This window comes from Lepidothrix coronata, unplaced genomic scaffold (genome assembly GCF_001604755.1).
Source record: "Lepidothrix coronata isolate B3197 unplaced genomic scaffold, Lepidothrix_coronata-1.0 Scaffold129, whole genome shotgun sequence".
Classification (NCBI taxonomy): Eukaryota; Metazoa; Chordata; class Aves; order Passeriformes; family Pipridae; genus Lepidothrix; species Lepidothrix coronata.
The window spans coordinates 346,917-360,147 of NW_016690309.1; positions in this window are offsets into that span (position 1 = coordinate 346,917).

The window sequence follows — 13,231 nt, forward strand, 5'->3', positions numbered from 1 at the left end:
CCCTCGTGGAGCCTAAACCACTGCAGGGCCTGTTCTGCTGCCTTTTGTGCCACGGGCAGCCTGGCTGTGCACAGGTCACCAGGCAACCCCAGCTCCTGCAGAGAGGGACACATCTCCCACTGCTCCTTAGTGAGACAAGGAGGATGCTGCATCCCAGAAGGCAGGAATGAAAATGAGAAGGTTACAGCCATTCTAGCCTAGAAAAGCTGAAATTCGCCCACCCTGGGCAAAACAGGCACCACACTGAGCTCAGTGTGGGCTCAGAGGGCGCTGCACAGGACCAACTGTGAGAGGATTACTGCTGTGACACTCCACTCCCACAGCTCCTGCTGGGATTTGGGTGACCAGAACTCCCCTGCACTTCAGCCCTGCAGAGCAGAGTGGGGCAGTGCTGGGTTTGCCCCTCCATCCCTGGCTCCTCTCAAGGAGCAGCTGCCCAGTTCACCTCTTTCATGCTCCTCTCCCCTCCATCATTCCTCCCCTGGCACAGCTCCCCTTCTCATTTGCTTTTGTGCCTCATCATGTTCTCTGGGCTGCTTCTTCCTCTTCACATCCTCCAGCATCCCTCCCCTCCAGCAGCAGTTCTGAATTTCTTATAGCATCCTGGCTTAGCTTCCACATACTGCTTCAGCTTCCTGCTCCTGCCAGTGTCCTGATAATTCCCTGTCCACACCACCCTGCCTGGGCCCCTGTCAGGAGCAGCCCACTACCTCATTTCTCAGCAGCAAGCAGCTCACCTGCAGCCTTTCAGAAAACAACACCCTCTTGGCCATCCTAGACATTAAGCAATCCTCAGAGTAACTTGAAATAATGAGGCTTTCCAGAAAACAAACAAAAAAGCCATTTTAGAACCATTTTATATTTTTTCTGGGGTTTTTTTGAGCCTCATATTGAATTTTTCAACTCTCTTCAGAACATGTAAGCATGAGAATGCTTTCACTTGTTAATTAAAAATGTAACTAATTTTTTCTAGACAGTGTCATAATTGCCAAAATAGGGGAAAAAAATATCATAACTCCCTAACTCTTCAGGCATATAAATCACCTTTGTATTGTGTTGGAATAGCAGCTGACAACAGAACGAGTACAAATGCTGGCAACACCACCACCTGTATTTGCTTTCTTGCAGCATGTTTTAAATTGGGGTTAAATTGTGTCTCAAAGTTTAGAGGAACAATTCTGTGAGTGTGAGTTACACTATTTTCATTATCAGAAAGGGTAGTGAGCACCCTGGGTTGTGCTACTTGAGCAGACCAAAGTAGCAGGTGAGTCCCAAGCACTCATTAGTGCCCAGAATTGGAGAGAACACTTGGTACTTTTGGTCATCTTTATTGCTACACTACTGAAATAACTCTTTTGGCTCAAATCACATGCAAACAAAAGTTATCCTTCTGGGATACAGACAAATGGTTCCTCCAAAGTGTGTTTACACTGCTTCCACATCCATTGCAAAGCAAATATAAGACCTTAAGCTAAAACCCTTGAAACAAGCTGCTAAGAATTTAGCTGAGCCTCTGTATCTTGATTTCTCCATCATTTTTTACGTCAGGTGATTTGACAATTGTGAGACTTGTAGTGGTTGCATTGAAAGGCACCACAAGGATCAAACCTATTACACTTCACTGGCAAATAATGGCAACATGCTGAGAAATATGTAATTGCATTTACTAAGTGATAATCCCTTTAGATGCTGTATCTGTGGTGATACCCTTTTTAATAAAGCCTGGGTCCTGGTTCCCTTTCAAGTCGACAGTTAAACTTCCCTGTGTGCCTTTGAGAGCAGATCCAGGCCCAAGTTCACAGAAATGAAAGTAAAGAGAGCTTAAACAGCCCTGCTCCCATGTGTTGGGCTTGGAAGAAGTTTAAGAGCAAGCCAGGAGAGGTTCAGACTGGAAGAGATCTGTGAAAGGTGTTACTGAAGCCACAGGACAGCCCCGCTGCTGCCAGAAGCAAGCAGAGGCAGGAGCAGAGCTGAGCACAGGCAGGCACACACAGCACTGTTGTTAGAGAATGAGGTTGTATTGAGAATTGGGTCCCCCCAGCCCCTGCTGCAGCAGATAACCAAACCCCAGTCCTGCAGGTATTTCAGTCAGCCCAGCACGCGGGGAACAGATGTTATCTGCCCCCAAATCAGCCAGACTTCACCTCGGTAGCTGGGGCAAGTTGGACAGAAAGGTAACGGCAGAAAGGTTTGATTTCATATTAACAAGTGTGACCCAGCAGCACATCTGGGAGAGGAGCAGCCAAAGTACACTGAGCTGTGCCCCGTGGCATCAGAGAACAGCCATCAGAGAAGTACAGAGTGCTCTCAGCCACGGAGGGGAGGGGTGAGAATTTGGGGGTCAGACTGGGGGCCCCTAAAGTAGAAATGAGGAGAACAGAGTCATCTGGTTATTTTAATTGACCACAAGTTGACTATGAACTGCTGATACGATACATCTATGGAAAGATATATTGGAATTCATTAATGCTTCCCTGAAAAAGAATTATGAAATTTATTAAAAGGGCACTCATGAGACTTTGGGCAGAGTATCTGTGTGCTGTTCTGGTCATACAAAGATGAAAAACATGTTACCAGAGGAATAGAAAGTAGACTGGAAAACAGCTTGACTTGCTTAGCCTGGGATTAACTAAGACTCAACAGGGAGTCTAAAAGACTACAAATGCTCAAAATCAATAATAGGGAAGGAGAAGGATCATTTAAATGAAAAACAGTGTCAGTTCAGTACTGAGTGATATAAAACAGGAATAAAACTAGGCTCAAATTTAGAAAAAGAAATCAAGATTCCAGATCAACTGACTTCTTGAGACACAAAGAACGAAATATCTTCCTGCTTTTTAGGTGGTAAGGTGAGCTTACCAAAGACTGGCCTTCAGCCTGGAGAGCTTTGCTAGTCACATCTTCCTAAAAGGGGTGAATTTAAAAAGATCAGACTTAATGAGTTATAAAAAATTGCCTGGAAAACATAATTTTAAGGAAGCTACATGACTGAACTGGGACAATGTAAAACACTTGTCCTGAGCTTTGGCATGTCCTAATTTTCAACTCTCCAACCATTAAACTCTGAAGTTTGGTTACAAATTTAGGCATAAAGTTGAGTTTATGTAGTTTTGATGAAAGACAGCAATAAACTAACTAAAGGAATGTGAAAAACACATGGGTGATGGTTTATCTGATGGACTGAATGCATAAGGTAAATTCAGACAGCAAAACATTTTTACTGGAGTTTAATAACGTTGTTTTGGAGTAGGACTGAAATTCTTTGTAGTTTTACTTTCATAACACTGCCCAGCTGGAATTTCCATTTCAAGTTACTATAATACAAAGCTTTACAGTGGTATTTTAACTGTTCATTTTAGATGGTTTTCACACGGAGAAGTTTACTTGAATACCAGATATACTGTAAACATACTGAACATCTGGTAATTAAGTATAGTGCACAGTAATCTCCATAAAGCCCATATCTGTGGTGAAATCTTTTTAATAAATAGTTGATAATGGAATGAAGCTATTAAAAGAATTACAGCACACATGGTGAAGTACAGCCATTATTAATCCCAGAGCATGAATAAAAGCTTTTAACTGTCCATTTTACCAAGAATCTTTAAGATGGGCCTGTTCTGAAGTGAGTGTCAGCATAGAAATATCCCACGTGCAATAGGGAAAAAAAAGAGATTCCATAATTCTACCAAATAATTTTCATAACTATTCAAATAACCAGTGAGTTCTGTGCCACTCTCAAAGTGTTCATGCCCCACTTCATGGCAGCACAACCTCAACAGTCCTGTCTAAGGCAGCCAGGACAGCAGTGGGAGTGGAGGGTCCCTGCCACGTTACCCCCTTGTAAGAAATGCTTCCAGTGAAGCAGTTTATGGGCATCACTTGGGGTGTCCATTCTCACCCTCGGCACCAGAGAAGTTTTCTTCTCTGAGCAGAGTGAGAACAAAGCTGAACAAGTGGGAGCAACTACCTCTCCTGGTTTAAGATTTCTTCAGAGGACTCTGGCATTGTACAGACATGGAATCATTTATCCATTATTAACAAACTGGAGATCTCAACCTTTAAGCTCAGTTCCCTGGCACTTCACAATATCCCAAACAAGTCATGATGTCAGCAGCCCTTAAGGTGCTTTACCTGGTTGCCACCTACACATCAATTCAAGGAACACCCATCAGAACAAAACAATTAACAGCACCTTTTTGTGCATCCCCTTCTACCAAAGTCTGCTTTAAAAAACCCAAATCTTGACTTTCTTTAATAGCAATTGTTTCCCTTCTTTTTCCTGTCTCTCAGTTTCTCGTGCTGTTGGCTACCTCTTTGTAATAAATATTGCTTTGTTGAGTTTCCAGCAGCGTACTGGTTTCAGTTTCAGCATTCTCCCTGCTACACTCAGCCTTTCCAATCACTACTGAAGGCCTTCTGTACTTTTCCCAGAAGTGCTGGTATATTGTTTAAATCACTGGTATGACTCATTAGCTTATCCTGTGTTTTAGCCAGTTAAGTTCCTCTACCTTACACTCCTCTGTTTCCATTTATTATTCTTTTTCTTCAGTAAATCAATGTCAAAAGGCCTTGTGCAACTGGTTGACAGCTGTCAGGTGAGATGTGAATTCATGTCAGCAAACGTCAACACCACCCCCCAGGCGACACCCAACTGCTGCTGTGGCACCAGCTCCCAGATTCCAGCTGCCCAGCATCCCACTCCCACTTTGTGTCCCACAGCTCTGGGCAGGGCACTCAGTGGACTCCATCAGTGCTCTGCTGATCATGTTTATCAAGGCAGCCCCTCTGACACAGGAGGTCAAACAGGTGACTTCATTCCTACTGCCAAGTTCTCTGCCCACCCCCTCTTCACAACAGGTCCCTAATCCAGTTTGCCACTGTATTCCAGGCTTCAATTCACTCCTTCTGGCTGTTAAGCCTTTGAGTGTCCTTACAGGTGCATCTTTATGGGTCTGGGCCTCCAAGAATATAGGGCCAGATTCTTATAGCAAAACATCAGAACCAAAGCACAGGAATATTTTTCAAATATACTAAATAATGACAACTTCTGATAAATTCAGCAGGTATTCACCAAATCTGATTAAAACACGGGAACCCAATTTTACACATCTAAGTTCAAAAGTACTGATCTAAATTATCTTTGAACCTTCTTTGGTCCTTGCCCCCCCTCCAAAAGACCTTTCCTGTTTTTCATGTGGTGATCTATCCAGCTGCACAAACAAAGCAAGGCTGCCACAAACCTGGAGTTGTTTGACAAGCAATTTATACAGGGAGAACAACAAAAAAGGAGATATTTTATGAGGACTTCCAGCTCTGTCAGTGTATCCCTTGCCTCTGCTTGAGCACATGTGTCTGGCAAACCAGCTTGGAAGCTCACAGAAGGTGGAGCAGGTGTTAAGCTCTTAAAATGAACAAGAATTTTAGTAGCTACATGAGAATAGTGCAACGTGAAGTGTTATTTCACCACCAGCTCCAGATCTGTAATGGGCTTTATGGAAAAAAAAACTAAATACATTTATTAGAATATAAGTGTATTCAGGGAGTAATCCCAAAATATTATGAATTGTTGGTGCCAACTTCTTTGATTTCTAGAGCTCAATCATTACTCTTTTGAATAGAAGAAATGTTCTTTTACCCTTCTTTTTAAATATTTTTATGAGAAGGACTACCATAAATATTAGTATACCCTGGAGCTGAAATTCAGCTGAGACTCAGAAGGCTTCTTACTAGAAAAATGGACACTCATTTTCTGAAAATCTGGAAAACTCTAAATCTCTGCAACCACTAACACCAAATTAAGTTTCAATTGCCATTAAAAAAAAAAAAAAAGAAAAGAAAAACAACAATAAAGCAAACCAGGCTTTGGAGCACTGTAAGAATTGCTGAGTATATCTGGAACATACGTGGTTCCAAGTCCATGAAAATTGGAATCTTGTCCATAAAAACACCTTCCTATTCCCTTGAAGGCTCCTTACGTGTGCTGCACATGCAGGACTGCAGCCCAGTTCTGTTATTGCACTGCACTGACCTGGGCCTCCCGAGTCCTGAAGGAATTTAACTTCTCCATGGAAGTTAATGAACAAAATTCACTACCTGAGTTTAAAACACGTCTTGAAAGGTCTGAAAGTTGCTGCCTTCCTACAGCAACCACACGTCCCCCATGTCAGGGACAGCAAACTGGAAGAGCCACAAGCACAGAGACCTGGAGCAGTTGTGGGAGGCTTTTCAGGTGAGATCCACTGCCGAAGGAAGGGGCTTCCCAGCTTCCCCCCAGAGACAGCTGTCAGACACTGCACTGCAGAGCAAATTAAAGCTTTTACAAAGCTGCAGGGTGGATGTGCACACAGAATTGCCAATACCAGCTGTGAACTGAGGGGAAGAGCAGTGAGACAAAATCAGGCACTGAGCACACAGCCCTACGTGAAAGGCTGCTTCAAGTAACTCTCAAAGAGGAGGGTGTGGGGTTCATTGTAGAACAAATTCACTGTCTGAGTCAATTTTTTTCCTGAGGTGATTAAGACAGTAAGCAATATTTCCATTTACTGTGAACCACAGTTGCTTGGATGGCTTCTAATCACCTTTTTAACCAGTTCAGACTCTAGCCGAGGAGGGATTTTGTTTTCTAGAGGTGGCAAGACTTCATGGACCAGAACTGCACAGGTAAGCCCACTTCCTTACCTAAGCAACACACTACACTGTGTAAGAAAGGTTTTATGAGAAAGATTTAGACACTACAATAAAGGTGCAGGGGAGAGGTGGAGTATATGCTCCCAGAAATGTGACCCCAACGGAAAGGATTTTCCTCAGCTCAAACTGAAACGCTGCCTCTTCACAGAAGGATCTACTGTTACACATTTTATTCCACTGCACCTTAGCCATGCCTCTCCATAGAAATCCCTGGTTCTGGACTATGGGATTTGATCTAAACAAGTCACATGTCTCCAAGAACTAAAAGTTGGAGTATCTTGCATTTACCCCCTTCCTCTCCTGAGGGGCTTAGACATTTATACTGAAATACAGTGGCAACAATATCCCAAATCTTGAACTAGGATCTTACTCTGCAGTGCCCTGTGCAAAACTAGAACAAAAGGCACTCTCAAAAGGCTTTTTTAAAGCATGCAATTTAAGAAGATAATCTGGAAGTTTTAGTTTCAGCTGAATAAATTCAACCCTCAGACAGCAGGAAGGCAGGGAATCAGAAGGTACCTGTGGTTGCTGTGCAGGGCAAGGGGCCAGAGGGCAGCTCTGCCTGTGCAGCACAGGAGACCTTCCTAAGAGGGAAAGTTGTGCAGCCTCACATCCCACAGGAAGGAGCTGGAGAGGTTCTAACACAGCAATAGGATATTCCCTTCCTTTGCCAGGGGGGCAAAGTGCACATATGACATTGTTTACTTGGTCAGGTAAGTGAGGTCTCAGACTTGCAAATGTGCCTCAAAAGCCTCTTTGTTTAATGCAGATTAAGGAAACAGTAGTTGCCTGAGGCAATTTGGCATCTCAGGGACAGACAAGCCAGACAAGCACAGAGCTGTACACTACAGGTCTATCCTTAGTACAAAAATGTATTGGTAAGGTCTTCTCTAGGCCAGAGCAACTATCTCCTGACAATTAACTATGATGTTATCAAATTGACAGGCAGTGAAGGGAACTGAAGCTACATTGCAGTGTTACCAGATTCCAGGTTGGTTCATTTTTCATGGGTCACACTGAGAAAGTTGAAAGAATCAAAGTCTGAGAGAAAAATCCTTTCCCTTCTGAGAACAATGCAAAAAATAATATATATATGTTGTTTGTTCCCCTTCTAAATACACCAGCTCACCTTCAAAATGACCACTTTACCAAATAAAGCATACAAGTGCAGGACTTAAAAGCATCTTAAATACACTGTCACATCATTCAAGTAAAGCCTCTTGGACTTTTGAACACATACTTCTTTACATTAGTGCACAATCTTTCTTGTATCTTGCAATTCAAAACATGAAAAGAAATAATTCCATATTGGCTTTTTAGTGGTCTCTGTATGTCAAAGCCAACACATCTCCTCCCTCCCACTGCCATTGCACCTTATGTCCTCAAATAAGGATTCCTCAAGTACAACCCTGATGCCACCAACTGGAACACTTCATAGCTGGGTATTAAGGACCCACTTTTTCAAAGTATTAAACACATACTTCTGCCCCAAATCGCAACACAGAAGTTTGATAGAGTCCATCAGAAGCAGCAGGTTAAAAAGGGTCTGTAATCACCACAATGAAGAACAGCTGAACAGACTTGCTCATTTTTCTCTTCATCAGTAGTAACAAAGCAATAAAGTAAAAAGCAACTGTCCTCTGCAGTGAAACCTCTGGTTTATATCACCAAACTCACATTTCACAGCTGATTTTATCTCGCTCCTCTGTCACCAAATCCATGAGCACAGTGGAACTTCAGTTACCCCTGGCTTTGTAAGCTGCCTGCACAGGTGCAGTGACTCCAGAGGCTGACCACAATCACTGGCCACTGCAAGGAATAATTACAGGGCCCTGGCACCTCCCTGGCCCAGAACATTATGAAACCTGTCCCTTGCACTTCCCTTTATGTCAAGAGCTTCAGAGAACTGCAATAATAGCCAACTACTTTTCTAAAAGTTAGACTGGTTTTTTGGTACTTTTCATATCTGGCTTCAGAATTCCATTGGTTTGTCATTCTTTCACCTGTGAAACTATCTCTCCATCACACTGCCCTGCAGCCCCTGAGCTGCTGCTGCTCAGGCCAGAGGTACGTTCTGCAGTCCCTACCAGCTTTAGCCTGGTACAGCACCACACCCAGAGCCCACGAACTGCTCAACACACCGATGGCACCGCTGTGCCCCGTGAAAACAGGGCTCTGTCCTCCCTGCTTGCTGGCTCTGTGTGCCCTGGGTGGCCTTCCTGCTAATAATTCAAAGTGACTCTTGACAAAGCAGCGTTTAAGCAGGACACAGAGCTCAGCAATGGGAGCTGACAGGTGGTGCATTGTTGGGTGATTACCACATGCCTCAGGTGGCAGCCAGAGGCCAAAGTGCAAGTGACTCCAACCACCCAGCCAGTGCAGTAATCCCCCTGCCATGGCTCTGCATCCTGGGGGGGACATCAGGGAAATAAATCAGCCATCTGCACTTACAGGGTATTATGGGAACAAATACTATTGTTAAACAGTTCATTCAGACAGAGTCCATAAATCAGAGAAGATGCTGAATGATGCCTTTTTTTGTTGTGCCTCTCCACAGACTCTGATTTTCTATTGACACAATTAACAAGAAACACTCTTCTCACTTCCCCACAAGAAACAAGAGGGTGTTATATGTTTCATCCTGCCCCCCGAAAAACCAAGCACAGAACACTTCTAGACCAGGACCTGCTGCCCTGAGGAAGATGACCCATGAAAAACCAGGTGTTAATCCAAGCCTTGAGCCACAGCAAGGCCCCCAGGAGGACAAGCCAAGTGCTGAGGGTGAGCCCAGCACAGACAAACAACACCCTCACCCTTGGGGTGGGAGCAGGGCTGGGGCAGAGGCAGTGCCCACATCCACCCACAGTCCCAGGCAAGACACTGAGCTGGCCTGTGCTCCTACCAGGGAGCACTCTCAGGCACTGCACAAAACAAGCCTACAAACAGCACTCTCTGTAACAACTTTTCCAGCCAAAAAAAAGCAGTAGAGGTACCTGCAGCAGAGCTTCAGGGTCCATCCAGAACAGCAGGAGCCAGGGCAGAAAACCAGCACAGCCACAAAGACATGCAGAAGAGAACACAAGCCCCCAAGCTGAGCTTAAATAGGGCTCCAGGGTGGGGTGGCAGAGGAGGAGGCCCCAGGTGTGCCTGCTCAGAGCCCTGGGGTTGGCCACAGTAATGCAGGTGTTCCCAGTTGGCAATCGAGCCCAGGTGGAAGCAATCACCTTGAGTGCCTCAGTCCTGCAGGAAACCAACGTCCCAGCCCTCTGCTCGGCCCACGCAAAAGAGAAAATAACTGTTGATGACAGTCCTAAAAGGGGTTCTAAATGGATCAGTAACTCGTGCAGTTGGTGTTGCTTCAAAAGAGAGATGAGCAATGGGTGCCTTAGCTCAGTGTCACGGCAGCTTGGCACCCATCCAAGGACAGCTATCCCCCCTCTGTGCTTCACACACCACACCAGGGTTTGGGCTCAGGGCTTTTTCCATGGTGTGAGTCATTAGGAAGTGTCTGTAAGGTGCCGGTGACCCTACTGAAGTCTTTAAACAACAGTAAAAAGAGCCTGAGGGGATGTTATTAAAAGAGTGGATGCCCCTATTTCTAGATGCAGAAGATTATGTATGGGAGTTACCACACTATTTCCACATGTGAAATCATTATTAACTGAAGAGGGTTAGGAGACCCTTCCTACAAGGGACCCTATGGTACAGGGTGCTGTATGACAGCCCACTAACACAGCCAGTCCCTCAAAAGATTCCCCTGCTGCACACACTCTTGGACACAGCTGCACAATCTCCTTGCTGTGAATGAATGTAGGACTTTAAACCTTTTTGATTCTGTTCTGTGCTGAGATTTCTTCTGTTTAGTTCCAGCCGGCTGTGCTAGGCTGGGTTTCCTGCCTCTCTAAAGGCCAGCTCAAAGCTGACACCCCTCCCTGTCAGCCTCACAGACAGCTATGGGAATGGAGCACTCGAGAGCCTGGTCCATATGGAATCATCTCAAACCCAGCCAAGCGCCCACCCTGCACACCCCACAGGAATGGAGCACGTGGTGTCATCGTGGCTGTCAGTCAGGCCAACCTGCTCATTGTGAGCAGCTGGCAGATGCTCTGGAGCTCAGTTCCTCACCCCCCAGGACGGCTGTCCTGCTGCAGGGGTGGTGTTACACTGTTGGAGCGCGGCCTCGGTGACCCCGAGCTCAGCCCAGCCCTGCCCGTGTGGGTGCCCTGCCCTCTGAGCACAGGGCTGGGCTGTGGGCACCCACGGCAGACACCTGGGGCAGCAGCAACAGTGGGATTGTCCAATGGCCCCTCAGCCCGAGCTCCTAACCAAGCTCCTCTGTGAGTGCCTTTAAGGAGCCTTCATCAGTGAAATCAGACCAACAAAGAGTGACAACGAGGGTCAAGTGTAAACCCTGACCTCTGTGTGTCTCTCATACCCACCAACACACCTTGGGCAACGAGAAATAGCAAACAAACTTCTCCAGGAGGTAGAACTGCTTTATTTGCCATTGCTAATCTTGGTTGTATTTGCAATAAGGCAAGTGCTGGTCAATACTCGTGATATCCAGTGTTCAGGAGAGAGCAAAGACTTTGTCCTTCCCATATAATCCAGGAAAACAGAAGTTCAGGGGAATGCAAAGGGTGCTTTTGATGTCCCAAGCCCTCAAATGGCCATGTTAAAATCTGCCACGTTAAAATCTGAAAAGCATTTTTGTCTTCTGGGAAGGAATGGTGTGAGAGGAACAGGGCTTTCTGTACAGAGGAGTCGCTGAAGTCCTCTGGGACTTTCCCTTCTAGTCGTGCTAATTGTCTGTACTGGATTTACGATCATTCCAGTCGCATTTTAAGTTCATCTCCCGACAGGAAAGTTAAAGAAATAGATTTGGTACAACAGATGGGCATCCAGGGATGTATGGGAAGGCAATAGGCCCTGTTAGCAGATAGGGGATAAATGGGGCTGTGTTGCTTTTCTCCACCATGAGACTTTTTGGTGGGATCATGCAGTGGCTGGACCTCTGTGAAGCACAAGGCTGTTCTTCCAGTGTGCTCCTGCAAGGGTATTCCTAGAGGTTCTTCCTGTCCCATATTCAGGACCACGTGCAACCCTGGATCTACACTTTGGCTAAGCAAACACTCACACATACAGAAAAATGAGCTCCCACCTGCATTGGGCCCCGTGGAATTTTCCAGGAAACCTGGGCAGAGTTTTTTGTTTCTAATAAAACCAAAACAGTTTTTAAATCCAGCTTCAAGCTTCATTGCAAATATTTCTCACAGCCCTCTGTAACAGGAATAATTACTGTCCTTATTTATCGGGTAGATTATACAAATCCCCTAGTAAGTAAATTGTAGGATTAAGGTTAATGTGCTAGATTAAACTGACAGATTTATTTACTTCCTCCAAGAAGGAAAGACGAAAGGATGGTGACCTATCGTGTGTATTAATTCAACATTTAGCCCTGCCTCAGCTCCAGTGATTATCTCTGCAAATGCCAAGTCTCAGTCTAGATTCCAGTGCACTACAGCATACACAGAAGTTCTGTTGTCTCCAGTATTTTATCTGTTCAGCTCCTGATTTTTCAGATGGTAATGTGCTCTACTTTTGCAGTGCCTTCCCTCTGCAGTTTCAGAGGGCTCACAGGGAACTACTTCTGCATTCACCCCACAGAAAGTGTTACTGATCCTCATGTTACAAGTGTATTCACGCTGAGAGATTAATGCCAATTTTATTCTATGACTTGTCTGGATGAAGTGGACAATTTGTGAATAATTCAGAGTCACAGGGTTCTTTAGGAGTCCTTTAGAGTGATTCTTGTTGTAAAAGCCACAATCTGGGCTATGAAAATGTCCCAGACTGTACACACTTCAGAGCAAGGTGGCCATCTGGGTTTCCTGCTATCTCCTGATACTGACAGTCGTGTTGAGATCGAGGTGCCTGAGGGCTGATGCTGCAGCTGAGGGCAGGAATGAAAAGACAAGCAGGAACCTTCCCCTGAGGGCTGTACCGTCAGTGCACGGGCCTGAAGAGGGGCTGGAGCACCTCCTGCTTTCCTGCATCTCCTTCCCCAGCAGTGAGCAGGCTGCACCCAACAGCACTGCTCGAGCACATGCATCGTTCTGAGGAGCACAGACAGCCCAGGGCTGCCCAAACAGATCATTTCCTGCAATGCAATGTAGTATATTTTATGGGACTACTGAGATGGAGACTTCTGGCAACATGTTGTGTGTTCATCCCCGCACCACTTCACTATCCAGTGAAGTGGGGACAGAGAAACAGATACCAGGTGGAGCAACAGCTTTCCTACAATCACAAACAAGGAAAGTGGCAGAAGAAGGACTCTGGTCTCCAGAAAACTGACCTCCAGTGCCTAAACTCCCAGTTTTAGTGTTGTGAGCTCCCCAATAGTGGGACGTGGTCATGCACCAGAAGAGGCAACACTGTCTGGCACAGACCTGCCTTTCCTCATCCCAGCACTAGTGCCATCCTTCCCCAGTCTGGTAACCCTCCCAGAGGAACTTGGAAAAGCTGTATAGGTGCAAAT